General features: G+C 46.1%; 1 pseudogene; it reads right to left on the bottom strand.

The window, feature by feature from the left end:
* The window catches only part of LOC102859271, a 21,895-nt pseudogene extending 6,508 nt beyond the window's left edge, over positions 1 to 15,387 (bottom strand).
* Between the last annotated feature and the right edge of the window lie 359 nt (positions 15,388 to 15,746).

Here is a 15,746-nt window from a genome sequence, read left to right as displayed (position 1 = left end):
TACTGAAATTAATAATAAGTTTAAATAAAATTTAAAAATAAAAACCTTCTTCTTGTGTCATCTTTATTCATTGTCTGGCTCTCAGATGGGTTAAGTTGTGGAAGTGAGATTCAAATCTTACTGTTCCTCATACAGCATCTCTTTTAAACTACCCTGTAAGATAGTTATTACTGTCTGTTTTTTTCTATGTATATATGTTAATCTACTCTGTTCTTGTTGTTAGGTATAAGTTAAGCACAATCTGAACCCTGTTCTATCCTGTGTCACCCTCACACTTCCTGAAACACAAGAGCCCATTGCAACAGTCAGTCACCTATTTGAGGGTCTTCCTCTGCTTCATCGACCCTCCACCCTTCGAAGCATCATGTCCTTCTCCAAGGAATAGACCTCCTAGCAACATGCCCAAAGCATGTAAGGCAAAGCCTTATCATTCTTGCCTTCAAAGAGCATACTGGCTGCATCCTCTCCAAGACATATTGTTTCGTTCTCTTGGCTGTCCATGGGATGTTCAGCACTCTTCTTCAACACCACAGCTCAAAGGCGTCAATTCTTTTTCTGTCATCTTTATTCATTGTCCAGCTCTCAGATCAATAACAAATAATTGGAAAGACCATGGCCTGCATCAGATGCACCTTAGTCCTCAAACTGGCATCATTATTCCTCAGTAATTTGGAAAGGCCCCTAACTGCAGATTTTCCCATTGCTATGCATCTCCTTATTTCCTGACTGCTGGATATACATGTGTGTGTGTGTGTGTGTGTGTGTGTGTGTGTGTGTGTGTGTGTGTGTGTATACACACACACATAAATATAGTGCAGTTCATACTGAAGGCTGCATTCCTTGATCTTCTTCAACAAGTGTTTCAAGTCCTTCTCACTTTCAGCAAGCAAGGCCACGTCATCTGCATAACACAGGTTATTGATGAGTCTCCCTCCAATTCTGGTGCCACACTCCTCTTCATAGAGTCCAGTTTTTTAGATAATTTGCTCAGAATACAGATTGAATAGGTATGAGAAAGAATACAATCCTTACATACTCCCTTTCCAATTTTAAACCATGCAGTATTCCCCTGCTCTGTTCGCACAACAGCCTCCTGGTCTGAGTACAGGTTCCACATGAGTACAATTAAGTGCTCTAGAATTCCCATTCTTCTCAATGTCAGCCACAACCTATGATACACACAGTCAAATGCCTTTGCATAATCAATGAAGCATGATAAGCACATTCTTCTTTTACTCTATTCATTTTCTAAAAGACCACTGCAAAGTGGATTTAGAACCCATTCTACGGTAGTATGACCTCACAGAAAAAGGGCCAATTCCTATTTGGTGGTATGGTTTGTAGTGAGCTGTGCCACTAACCTAAAGTTTGCACATCTCTAGTGGTTCAAATCTACCAGTAGCACCTTATAAAAAGATGAGAAGTCTCATCTCATTGAGATTTATAGCCTTGAAAGTCCCTGGAGGGTTGCTATGAGTCAGAACCAGCTCGGTGGGCGGGGAATTTTTCAGTAGATTTACCACACGAGCAGGGGAGTGGACTTTCACATTTCTTCAGGGGAGATACAATTCAATCCAGAGCATGATAGGAAGTGAAGGCAAGGATAGAGAATGGGGAGGGTAAAATTTAGACAGGAAAGGGAAGGACTTTCTGAGGAGACAACGTTTGAGCAAAGAACTGATCTGGCCTGCGTAAACTCACATTTTTTTTAATAGTCTCTACTTAGCAATGATTACTCTTATGTACTTCAGTGCTAATCTTATGACTGGGAGGAGCCCTGTCTTAAGTCAGCCTATGCGAAACACCCAAGTGTTGAGGACTCTCCTTCATAGGGTCGCTATGAGTCGCCTGCGACTCAACGGCACTTAACAACAACAACAACAACAATAGGCTAAATGGCTCTCAGATACCCGTACTGAGGAGACTATTATAAGTCTGCCACAGCACAGCACCTATGTTGTTGTTATTGTTAGTTGCTGTCAAGTAATATACAACTCATAGCAACCTTATGAACAACAAACCTGAACCCTGTCCTATCCTATACCAACCTCACAATCTCTGACACACTGGAGCCCATTGCAACAGTCACTATATAGTCAACACACCCGGTTGAGGATTTTCTTTCTTTCATTATTCCCCCTACCCCCCCACCCCCACCCGGCCACCTTTCCAAGCATCAGGTTTTGTCCAAGGAACAGCCTTTCCTACCAGCATGCCCTAATATGTGAACCTTCACCATCCTTACCTCCAGGGAGCACTCTGGCGGCACCTTCTCCAAGGCATATCTGTTTGTTCTTTTAGCAGCCCATTGGACATTCAGTACTCCTTGCCAGCATCACAAGCATCAATGTTTCTTCTGTCATCCTTATTCGTTGTTCATCTCTCAGCAGCATAGCAAGTGATTTAAAAGACCATAGTTTGAATCAAGTACACCTTAGTCAACAGCTCCTATACGAGGAAAAATTCAACTTCCACTGTGGAGACAAAGCAGACAATGACTTGAAAATGAGATGGTGCTTCTGCTGCTCGGGGCTGCAGAGCCAGGACAGGGCCTCAGACACACTGGGCATTTTCCACTCACTAAGCAACTCCATCTACCACCTCACTGAGCAATCAATCCTCTCAGTCTACAGGTGAGAAAACTGAGCTCAGAGACCCAGTGGAACTCTCCCCAAACTAGTATCAGTCACTCGTTATAACCTTTTTAAGGTTATATCCCAAGTGTCCTGACTCCCAGCCTAGAATTCTTTATACCTCAAAACCCACTACTTCTTCCAGTTCATGTCTGTCATTAGGTGCCACTCAGTCAACCACAACTCACAGCAACCTTACGACCACGAGTCTGAGCCTTGCCCTCTTCTGTACCATCTCCCAAACTCGAGCATGCTCAGCATAGTCACTGCATCAATCCTTCTCGTTGAGGATCGTCCTCTCTTTCCCTGACCCTCTACATTCCCCAACATGGTGGTCTTTTCCAATGACTAGCCCCTCCTGACAACATACCCAAAGTATGTGAGATGAAGTTGCATCAACCTTGTCTCTAAGGAACATCTTGGTTGCACTTCCACAAAAACTACTCTGGTCTGGGGCAGCCCATGGGTTCTTCAGTACTCTTCTCCAACACCACGATTCAAGGCATAGAATGTTGTTGTTATTTTATATCATCAAGTCACCTGAAACTCGTACAACGTCTCTGAACTCTGCTCTATCCTGAGCCAACCTTACGGTCTCTGACACACCTACCCCCAGTACGTCAGTCAGTAATCCTAAAATAAGGAGCTGGGATTACTCGAGTCTGGGCTTATCTAAATAGTCAGTGCTAGCCATGCTGTGCAAAGCCTGGGTCCCAGGTGATGGAGAAGAGGGTGAGGGTGCTCTTTGGCTGAGCCAGGAAATTGCCCACAGCACGGTGCAGCCCATGGAGTGGGAGGAGTGGGTTTTCACGCTGTGCCAGCAAAGCTAGAAACCGAGGAACTTCGAAGCACTTCTGTTAAGAGCCAAGAACGGTTAAAGTTCATCTCACATGCTTTGAACATGTTGTCAGGAGGGACCATCCTTGGAAAAGGACATGCTGGGATAGGTGGAGGGTCAGATAAAAAGGGAAGACCCTAACAAGATCGATCCTCAGTGACTGTAATAACAGTAGGCTCAACCATATCAGAAACGGTCACGACCGTGCAGAATACATCAGGTTCAGGTCTGTGGTTCATAGGATTACTGAGTTGTAGTCAACTCAGAGGGAGCTCTCGTGGCCTAGTGTCAAGAAGCTGTGCTGAAATCCCGAAAACACGCAGTTCAAGGCCACCAGCTGTTCTGCATGAGAAGGATGGGCAATCTCCTTCTGTGCAATTAACTGTCTATAAAAACCCACCGGAAGGTCAGCTTCGGATCGGTTTCAACTCTGTGGCACATAACAACAATAGTCACATCAACAGCAATCTTCATGGATTCGGAATCCAAATGCCTAAAGTTTTACACCTAGCTCTGACGGCAGGGCAGGGGGAAACGGGAATAGGAGTTTTCATTTCCCAGGGACCTCCTGGGCATCCTGTGCTGGGTATTTCCTCCTGGCCATGCTGTTAGGAGGGACTAGTCCTTGGAAAAAAGATACCATCAGTCCTGGAAAGGGCCTCCACATGATCGCTTGACAGAGTAACTGCACCAATGTGCTCGAGTATATCAGAGATGGATGATGAGGATGGCTCAGAACAGGCCAAGGTTCAGATCCGTTGTTCATAAAGTCGCTGTGAGCGCACGTAACAACAACGCTTCGTTCATGCAACAGCCCTGGAGGGGGGGAGCTCCTGTCCCATTTTGCAGATGAGACCTGAGGTTCAGTGTAGGCAGTGTCTTGCCCAAGATCGTTGTCCAGCACTACAGCAGAGATCCAGATGTTGAAGGCTCCGCCGCCCCTGCTCTCTCCGCGCCCCACCTTAGTCTGTGGTTCCCCACGTGGCCGGCGGGCAGGCCCCGGGCTCTCAGTGGAGGCCGCGCTGGATGGATGGCGAGTCCCCGCACGCAGAGGCCCCTCCCTGCCCGCAGGCCGCTCGGGAGGCGGCAGGAACGAGGCTGGGCGCTAATTTACACTTGTTTAACTACAGCTGCCGCCCTCCCGCCATGTGTCTATCCGCCATTTAATGCGCTTTCCAAAGCCCTGCCCAGCACTCAGGGGCATTTCCTGCCTGCGCTAATGGAGGAGAATAGACGCATTATATGTGAATAATGGATTATGATGATACAATTTGGGTCTCTTAGCTCTCACCGAGCCTAGGCTGGCCTTGCATTATTGATAACTTACACACACCTTCCCGAGCGTGTTTATGTAAATATTTAATAGGGAAAGCAAGTTAACCCGTTGGTTCCAGCCTTTTCCAGAGGCCTGGAAGTAAAGACTAGGGTGAAGTGGAGCGTGGGTGGCACTGGGGCTTCCCCTAGCAGGAGGAGAGGGTGGGCCGGGTCCCTTTGGAAAAGTTGAAGAGTTCCCAAGATGCTCGCCTGCTCACTGGAAGTGTGTGGCTTTGAGGTTGGTGAATTTCCCAAAACCAAGAGGAGAGAGACCTTATGAGAGGCCCATCAGGGCCAAGGAGACAAGTTGGTGAGCACCGGCCAGCGAGGTGGGGGCAGGGCGCAGGTGGCCTCTCCATTGAATAAGCAGAACATTGCCTTCCATTTTACATGGCTGATTTCCTCTGCTTTCACTCGACTAGCACGTTTCACACTCCATTTCTTGTTGGGAAGACAATGCCTAACAAATTGCCTGGGATTAAACCTGAACTCCACCACTCAGCACTGGGTGGCAGGTTACTTCATCTTCTGGGGTCAGTTGTGGCTTCTGTAAAATGGGGAAATGCAGTCTTTCTCTTATGAGTTCTTATCAGCTGGTGCAAGAATTCAGTAAGATACTCTATCTAAAAGTACCCTGTACGGTGCCTGGCACAGGGCACGCCTCTGCCATGTCACCATACAGCAGCAATTTCAGGATTCACATTTTCCCCACATGAGTCTTTAAGAAAAATGCAACAAAGCACGTTAATTGGTAGTGTTTCTTATCCATAAACCCATTGCCAGTCAAGTCATTCTGACTCTTAAGGGCCCTATAGTCTTGCTTTGTGGCTATAAAATAATGGTGCATCTTAGACTCAAAGAAATACGGTAGTTATTTTACTAATATTGTGTTTCTAGCAATTAGACCATTTCCCTCCCTCTAGGAAGTCAGGAAGGTGGGCTTGGGCCCCATCTGCTCATGCTGAGGGTAGAGGCCCAGACAGTATCAGGAAACCCCCATGCAATCTTCCTAGCACTCACACCCCCTCCGCCAGCGCCTTGCCCCAGAGCACTTGCCTAGTCTCCAGCTCAGCTCCCCACGTCTTCCTCTCAGGTCCGGGACCTGACAACCTGCTCTGTCCAGAGCATACTTCTAGAGCTGCCAAGCCTGCTCGTATTTACAGAAACTGCTCTTCTGCCCAAGAAAGCCTTTGTCCTCCTTTGCCTGGAAACCAAACTGTCTCAGGTTGTACCTCAGTCATGACCTCCTCCATGAAGCCTTCCTGTCTCATGATTTCTCTCATCTTGAAACTGAAATGGACAGTTTGTTCTTCTCCCTGCCCCTTCAGATTTGCAGGTCCAGGTTCTGGGAGGCAGGCACCATGTCTGAGACTTCAGCGCATCAAAGTTTGTTAATAACTAGAATGGAATGGAATAACCAAAATCAGTTACTGTTGACTGGATTCTAACTCACAGCAATCCCATGTGTGTCATAGTAAACTGTGCTACACAGACTTTTTAATGGCTGGGAATTTTTAAAGTAGATCTCCAGATCTTTCTTCCAGCCTTGAACTTGGAACCGCCGCAAATGTTAGCCGCTAAGCTCGTCACACATTTGCAAGCCCCAGGGAAATAGCTGCCATTAATTTGGCACTTGATCTGTGTCAGACCCTCCTTACATATTTTATCTCCCTTGATTCACATGATGAATCAAGATGTTATAAACAATAGCCTTGAGAATTAGAAATTATCAGTCTCATTTCATATAAGGAAATTGACATGTACAAAATCTAAACTGGTCAACCAAGTTTTCATAGTTAATGCTTACAGAAACAAGATCAAATTTTAGCCCAACTTTGCCAACACTCATTGGTCATCTGGTGAGAGCGAGGTGCTCTTTGCAGACATACAGAAACATCCACCTCTGCATGGCACTACTGCATTCAGCACCTCCTCTGTACAAGGCCTAGGCTGGTGCTGTGGGAATACAGCAACAAACAAAACAGATGAAAATCCCTGCCCTTGCTGACTCATATGCTAGAAGGATAGGACAGACCGTTGCAGAGTAAACAAGAAACATGTGCAAGGAAGTGTGGAAGAAAATAGTAAACTTATGCTATAGAGGAGATAAGTACAAGAAGAGTGTCAGAATGGGGTTATGTGTAAATAGGATGGTCAAGGTGAGTCTCATTAAGAAGGTGACATTGGAGAGTTCTGAAGGGAGGGCATGAGTAAGGGCTACAGGAAGCAGGATAGAGTATCCTAGGAAGAGTCAACAGTCAGTACAAAGACTCAAAGACTCTGATGTGGGCATGTGCCTAGTGTGGTCAAGGAACAGCAATGAGGCTGGTGTGGCTGGAATGGGTGAGTGTGGAATTCATAAAGAGAGAAGGACATTCAGATTGTGTAGGTCTTTATGACCATGGTAAAAACGTTCCTTTTTTTTTTATGACGGGAACATGGTCTTGTTGGAAGATTATGAGCTAAGAAGTGGCAAGATCTGGCTTGTGTTATAAAAGAATTATCCTGGCTGTATGTGGAGAATAGCCTCTAGAAAGACAAGTACGAAAGCAGAGGCCTCAAATAAGAGGCTACTGCAAGGATAAAGGCGATACATGATGGTTCCTTACCGTGCATTGGAAGCCAATAAAAGCAGTCAGATTTTAGCAGAGTTTAAAGATGCCAGAGTTTCTTATTGGTTTTTTATGCAAAAGAAAGAGTGGAACTAAGAATAACTCCAAGTTTTCACCATTGACTAAAGGATAGAGTTGCTATTAACTGAGGCAGAGAAGATGAATGAGGGGTGGTAGAGTATGTTTGTGGACGAAGATCAGGAGTTCCATTTGTGATGTGCTATTATAAAACCCCATGGACTGCCAAGGAACAAACAAGAATGTCTTGGAGTGCAACGAGGGTTTTCCTTAGAAGGCAAGGATCATGAAACTTCTTACATAATTGGGGCATATGTCAGAAAGGGCCAGTCTTCAGAAAAAGGCATCATGTTGGGGAAAGAGAAAGAGAGAACACTACAGTTTTAAATCTAAGTGCCATCATATACAGATGGATGAGACCACTAAGCAAGAGAGTATAGAAGGTTCAAGCCAGGGCACCAGAAGAGTAAATGTGGGGAAAGAAAAAGCCAGCAAAAAGGCAGGGAAGAAGAATGAGCATAGTCATTTCCCTTGATCAGGAAAGAGGAAGACCCCTCCCCCCAACAAGATGGATTGACAGAATGATTGCAAGCATATCAGAGATGATGAGGATGGCACAGGATAGGACGAGGTTCAGATATGTTGTTCTTAGGGTCGTTGGGACTCAAAGTCGACTCAAAAGCACCTAACAACAAAAACATTAGACATCTGAGAAGAGCACTTGGGCAGCTGGATGTAAGAGGCTGCAGTTCCGAGGAGAGGAACACTGGAGAGTCCGAGAAGAGGAACACTGGAGAGCATAATAAGAGAAATATTCCCTTGTTGAAACTTTAGTGTGATAGATTTGGGATTAATAATTATGAATGGGAAATGGTTGTTCAATGGATGAGGGACTTATTATTGTTAGGTGCCAACAAGATGACTACAACTTATGCAGATCCTATGAACACCTGACTTTGCACAGACTCCGTGAGTGTCCATCTTTCTCCCAAGTCAAATTGAATCGATATGGAGAAAAGATACAACCTTGATGATGCTGCACACTTTTCCTGATTTTAAACCACACAATATCCTCTTGTTCTGTTTGGACAACAGCTTCTTGGTTCATAAAGGAGACTATGTTCAATTCCCAGCTAATGAGCCTAGAGCGCAATCACCTCCCATCTGTCATCAGAGGCTTTCAAGTTGTCATGATTATAAATAGATTTCACTGAAGCTTCCAGACTAAGACAGGGCTTAGAAAATACCTAGCAATCTACTTCCAAAAATTGGCTAATGAAAACTGAATGGGGGCAAAGCTATGTAAACTTCTTAATCCAAAACCCTGAGACCAGAAGAACTAGATGATACCCGGTTACCATCACTCTAAAAAAGGATCACAGTAAAGGGCCTGGGTAGAGTGGAGGAAAATTAAAAACAAAACTCAAAAACATACAAATGACCAGACTTACTGGTCTAATATGGCCTGGTGGAGCCCCTGAGACAATGGCCCTTTTTCTCCCTTCAAACCTAGAACAAAACTCACGCAATGGCTCAACTTTCAGCTAAACAAGGTTTTCATGCCATGCCATGCCATGCCATGTCATGCTACACTATGCTGTGCTCCAACAAGTCAAGTTCAACCTGTAACAACTCTATGAACAACTGATCTGAAGCCTGTCCTATCCTGTGTCTTCCTCACACTCCCTGGTCCTCACACTCCCTGATACATTAGAGCTCATTGTGGCAGTCACTCTGTCAACCCACCTGGTTGAGGGTCTTCCTCTCCTTTGCTGACCCTCAGCCTCTCTAAGCATGATGTTTCTCTCCAAGTAATACCCTGTCCTAACAATATGCCCAAAGTACGTAAGATGAAGCTTTATCATCTTTGCCTCAAAGGAATACTCTGGCTGCACTTTCTCCAAGACATATCTGTTTGTTCTTTTGGCGGTCCATGGGATATTCAGTACTCCTCTGCAACATCACAGCTCAAAGGCATCAATTATTCTTCTATCATCTTTAGTCACTATCTAACTCTAAGCGGCTTAGCAAGTGATTAAAAAGACTATGGCCTAAATCAGGCTCACCTTAGTCCTCAAACTGACATCGTTGGCCCTCAATAATTGGGAGATGCCCCTGATTACAGAATTTTTTTCCCCCCAGTGCCACACATCTCCTGATTTCCTCACTGCTGGTACCGAGGGAGTTGATTGTGAATCCAAGCGATGAAATTAACAACTCCAAACTTTTCTCCATCTATAATGATGTTGCCTCTTGGTTTAGTGGTAAGAATTTTTGTTTTCTTGACATTGAGATACAATCTATATTGAAAGCTGTGTTCTTTGGTCCTCTCTAACAAATGCTTATAATCCTCCTCACTTTCAGCAAGTAAAATTGTGTCATCTGCACAACGCAGGTTATTGATGAGTCTTCTTCCAATCCTGATGCCACATTCTTCTTCATAGAGTCCAGCTTCTCAAATAATTTACTCAGGATACAGATTGAACAGGTATGTAGAGAGGATGCAACGTTGATATATTCCTTTCTTAGTTTTAAACCATGTAGTGTTCCCTTGCTGTGTTCACACAACAGCCTCTTCATCTAAGTATATGTTTCACATGAGCATAATTAAGTGCTCTGGGATTCCCATTGTTCTCAATGTTAGCCACAACTTGTTATGATCTACACAGTCAAATAACTTTGCATAGTCAATACAGCATAAATAGACATTCTTCTGGTATTCTCTACTTTCAGCCAGGATCCATCTAAAATCAGCAACAATACTCTCATGAGCCAAACAATAGACAGGTCTAGAAGATGGCCTGATTATTACACAAGGGAGGCACTTGCTCCTTATTATATCCAACTATATAAGTTCAAAAGGACAACATTTACACAAAGATAAAATTCAGAAGGCAAGAAGTAAGATAGAAAGATTCATGAAAATGAGAATCAAGAAGAGGAAGTGGGAAGAGTGCAGTTCCATTGTGGTACTGTGTTGTTAGAAAGTAAAATGCAAATGATTGAAAAGAAAATCTGTTTGCTTTTGTAAACTTTCACTCAAATCACAATAAAAAAAAAAGAAACTCTTGATCACAACAGGTTCCATTGTGCAAGGAGCCACCAAGAGTTGAGCAAATTTTAACGCAACAGAAGTTAAGAACTATAATGAAACAGCCACAGTTGAGTACTTATTCTGGGACACCATACATACATTTTCTTTGATCCTCTCCACAACCCCAAGAATTGGGAATTTTCATTCTCATTTTACAAAGGAAGAAATTGAGGCTTACAAGAGGTTAGGGGTTTTTGGTTATTTTTCAAATAAAGTTTCCTGACAGTAATGACAGAGTAGAAACAAGACTTAGTCCAGAAAGCATTTGTTGATCATCTACTAAGAAGTAGGCTTTATTTATACACACTATTTTAATTAACACTCTCAACACCCTTGCAAAGTGGATAGTATTTCTGCTCGTTTTAAAGATGAGGAGACTGAGGTATAGAGCCTCATTGCCTTTCCCATAGTTGACCAAGGAAGTTGATAGGAATCTGAACTCTGGTCTCCTGCCTTCCTGAAGACTCTTGGAATTCTCCCAAAATTACATTTGGAGAAAGTGATTGTGTAGAGGGATCAACTGTGGCGTCTCCACTTGAACTCCTAAGCCTTTTCCAGGGACCAGATGTCAGGCCCGTGCCATGGAGTCTCCTAGTGAGTCTCAGGCTAGGAGCAAGGAAGCAGGGGGTCCTCCTTTGCTAAAGCCAAAGCTTGGCACTCCTGGGGCATCCCCTTGCTCCCTACCTGTCCAGCATCTGCCCTCTGCCAGCCCCTGCCTGACTGCCAGATGTGCCAGCTGTGGCTCCTCTCCACAGAGAGTCTCATTTATTAATTAATGTGGACGCCAAGGGGGCAACTTCTCAGGCCCAGCCTCAGAGCAGATCTTGGCACATTTTTCAGACTTTGTTTAATAATTTATCATCTTTTAATCGTAAAAATAATTAGCACAAGCCCAATAATCTGTCCTCTGCAGAGAACAGATCTGTGCAGGAGTTTTCACACAGAGCCAGAGCTTAGAGTACTGAGCTTTCAGCGAAGACAGAGAGGGACTGGCTGGGCTCAGCGCCAGTTACCCTCTTCAGAGCCGGCCTGTGGCAATCAGGGTACCAGACATGCCTCCAGACTTTGACAGGGACTTGAGAATGCACATTGCTTTGCAAGGAAGTTGAGGCTCTTTCTTCTGTCTGACTCCAGTTCATGGGGCAACCCTCTCGGAACTTCCTCCCTACCTGTAGGTCTTCATTTTCCCATCTGTAAAATAGAAGTTAGGCTATATTCTCCGTAAGGGCCACTTTCTTCAAAACTCAGTGATCTGATGAAATAGCACAGCACAAATAGAAGCAGTGACTCGGAGCAGTTAAGAGAGCTAGCCATAGCATCCGTGAGAGTCAAGTCTAGAAAGACTTACAGGGTCTCCCCAAACAGAAGCATGCACCACATCGTCTGCATCCTCCTGTTGCTCACACGGCATGATTCAGTTCTACCAAGCATGAGCTGTGTGGTTTGGAGCAAGCACCTTTCCCTCTCTGTGCTCTGTTGTTGTTGTTATGTGTGGTTGAGTCGACTATGACTCATAAAGACCCAGCCCTGAATCCTGTTCTATCCTGAGCCAATCGTACTGTCTCTGACACAGCTACCCTTATTACCCCGCTTATTGTGTCAATCTGTCTCATTCGAAGTCTTCCTGTCCTGCACTGTTTCTTGGCCCTTCCAAGCATAATGTCCCTCTCCAAAGACTGATGCCTCCTGACAACATGCCCAAAGTATGTGAGATGGAGTCTCAAAATCCTTGTTTCCAAGGAGCAGCTTGGTTTCACCCTCTCTAGGACAGATCTGTTAGTTTTCTTGAGTGTCCATGGTATGTTCAATACTCTTCTCCAGCATCACAACCCAAAGGCATCAATTCTTCTCTCTGTGCTTCAGCTTACTCATATTAATAAAAAGTAAATAGCAGATATAATTCGTGCCTTGCACATCTTCCTGAGAAGGAGCAGGGGAAGTGTGATGAATCACTCATCAATACCTTGATCTTCTTTTCTGGATTCAACTGCCATTCTCTGTCCAGACTGCTAGTTCCTGGAGGCAGAGTAGGAATTTTCCTGTCCTCTGTACTGTAGGCATGTTGTCAGGAGACAACAGTTCTTGGAAAAAAGGCATCATGCTTAGAAAAGCAGAGGGTCGACAAGAGAGAGGAAGACCCTCCACAGATAGATGGACACAGTGACTGAGACGATGGACTCGAGTTTGGCAGAGATTGAGAGGACGATGCAGAACAGGACCGAGTGTCCATGTCTTGCTCAGAGGGTTGCTGTGAGTCCGAGTCAACACAAAGGTACCTTACAACAACAAACTAGTAACTGTGCCCGGTACCTGTGGCAGGGAGTGAACAAGTCAGATGCTCTACCAGTTCCAAGGGCCTGTCTTTGGGGTTCTTCACCCTGTGCAGAGACTCACCCTCCTCCAGGGTTATAGCAGAGCCGGGTGGCTCTCAGTAAGACCACAGCAATTCAAAAGTCAGCACTGACAAGCTGTGCCCAAGCTACATAGCCTCTCCATGCCTCAGGGTTTTTTTATGTGGAATTTGAGGCCGCTGTTGTTGTTGTTGTTGTTGGGTGACATTGTGTCAGCTCTAACGCATAGGTTCCCTTGTACAATAGAATGAAACACCATCTGCAGTGCTTAACCTCATCGCTGCTGGCAGTGTGTCAGCCCATCTCGTTGAAGGTATTCCTCTTTTTTGCTGACCCTCTGCTTTACCGCACATGTTATCCTTCTCCAGGAACTGACCCCTCCTGATAACACAATTATAGTTTCTACCTATTAGATTAGGAACCTGGGAAGCAGACCCTGAGACAAGAATCCGAGTGCAAATAGCTCACTTTGGAAAAGCTCCAGGCTGCTCCAGCCGAGAGTGAAGATGTGAGACTGAGAAAACTAATGGCAGGCGTATCATGAGCAGATGATCACTGATGGTGACTGGGGCTCAGCCTGCCAGTAACCCCTTGGGAGTCAGCAAACTATAGTCCATGGGCCAAATGGCTTGATGCTTGTTTTTGTAAATAAAGTTTTATTGAAACACGATCATATCCATTCACTTACACATCGCCTATGGCTGATTTTGCACTACAAACAGAAGACTTGAGTAATTGTGAGAGACCACATGCCTCTCAAAGCCTAGAGTATTTACTATCTGCATCCTTAAAGAAAATGTTTGATGACCCCTCATTTAGAACAAAGTCTAGAACCTGCCTCAGAACTGTTCCTTCCCTCTGAAGTAGAGAAAGTAAAGCTATTCATCCACCAGCTCTAATTCACAGTTGGATACTGCCAGGGGCCTAACAATTACTCAGAGAGACACACTGAGAAACAAACACAGAAATAAACACACACAGACATATACAAAAAAAACCCCAGAGATACACAGATAAGTGCATCCATAGAGACATGTGTACACTGATAGACACAGATCCACACATGCACAGACATATCCACACACTGAGAGAAAGTCACACAGATACAAAGATGCACATAAATACACACAGAGACATATGTACACAAACACACACTACACAGCCACGTGCACCCACACATGTTGCTCTGGGGCAGCACACTCCTGTAGCCTGAGAAAAAGCCCTCGGGCCATCTCAGGCATGGACGGAGCAGTGAGTGGGCCTGGGCAGCCCGAGCATCTGCTGCGTTCTCACTAGCTGGGACTGGATGAGCTAATGCTTGGAGAGCGCTAAAAACAGTGCTTGGCACTTAGAACCGCCCTTAATATAGAAGCTCTCACCATCACTACCAGCCTCTTCTCAAAGTCATTCCTGGCTCATCAGCCACAGGCCTTCACCTCCTCACTAGGTCTCTGCCTCTCTTTCTGGGTGCAGCATCTGAACTCAAGGCCTCTCCAGGCCTAGTTCTACCTGTCTGCCCAGTACTGACTGCTCCTGGGCTCTGGCTCAGGGATCCTGCCTTTCTGGCTGCTTCTTCCCTGAGAGGCCTGTCTTTCTGGCTCCCCCAAGGAAGTCACACAGACTCTGTGCTCAGGTCTGAGTTTAGGGTTCTGGGGATCCCATCCCATCCTCTCTTCTCTCCCTGGTCAATTCTGCTCCTGTTAGCCACATCTCATGCCCAGTTCTTGGCTTCCTGTGCCTTCCAAAGGCTGACACCTCTGGTTTGACCCTAGGCCTCAACCTTTCCATTCCTTGCTGAAAAGGCCATAGCAGTGAGTTTGGTCAGAAGGCAGTTGGTGTGATTTGACCACATTGGGGACCAGAATCAGGTCTTATTTGGGAGCCAGAAGCACAGCTTAGTCTGTGGCCAAGACTAGTCAGGTGTGGAACCAGAGTCAGGGCTCAATCAGGGCCAGAATTCTGGAATGAGGGTCAAGGCTTGGTCTAGGGTCAGGGCTCACTCAATTTTAAGACCTGGGTCAAGACTCACTCATTTTGGGACCTAAGACAGGGCACAACCTGAGGTCAAGTCAGAGCTCAATCTAAAACTAAAGTCAAGGCTCAGCCTGAGGTTAAGATCAGGCTGCCCTTGGGCCCAGGTCCCGGGGTCATTGTGACCACAAAACCCAGTGCATCCAGTTTATTTAGCAGTTCAGCCCAGGCCACAGGGCCCACTCCTTGGCCATCTCCCGGAGCCTCCAGCCTGCCTTTCCCCACTGGGGTGCCTGCATTTCCGTGCCTGTGTATACCCTCCTGGCCAGGCGGCAAGGATTCCCAGGTCCATCTGTCTACTGAGCTGTCGTGGGAACCGAGCTCAGCAAACGGGCCCGAGCCTGTCTCCCTCCGGAACCTGCCTCCAGACTGTTGGCGTTCACGGCTCTGCCTCGCAGCCTCCGAGCTGGGCTCGCGCTACCGAGTCCAAACGCCGTCCACTGCTCACTTCCAGCCAGCCACCAAGCACTCCCCAGATGGGCAGGGACCGCGCCATGCCTGCCTGCCTCCTGCCTCAGGCACTGCTCGCTCCCTGCCAGGGCCCAGAGGAGGCACCCACTCCCGTGCTCACAGTAAGGCCAGGGAAGGGCAGGGAACCTACCTTGTCCAGCTATTAGACCCCAAGCCCACCTAACCCCAGCGGTGTCCCCACCCCTAACCCCAGCCCTGGTGAGACCCTGCCTCTTTCCACCAGCCTGCTCTCACCAGGCCTCTGTTAACCTCTGGTCACAGAACTGCCCAGAAGACGTGGGGACTCACAGCAAGCAATGGGTCATGGCCCTGGCCCAGAGCATGCCTGAAAGGCTTCAGGAAGAATAGCACTTCCAGATCAGACAGGCTGGGTCTCATCACAGC

Source organism: Elephantulus edwardii, unplaced genomic scaffold (genome assembly GCF_000299155.1).
Source record: "Elephantulus edwardii isolate Elephantulus edwardi_28Jun2011 unplaced genomic scaffold, EleEdw1.0 scaffold00049, whole genome shotgun sequence".
NCBI lineage: Eukaryota > Metazoa > Chordata > Mammalia > Macroscelidea > Macroscelididae > Elephantulus > Elephantulus edwardii.
This window is presented reverse-complemented; position numbering and strand designations above follow the sequence as displayed.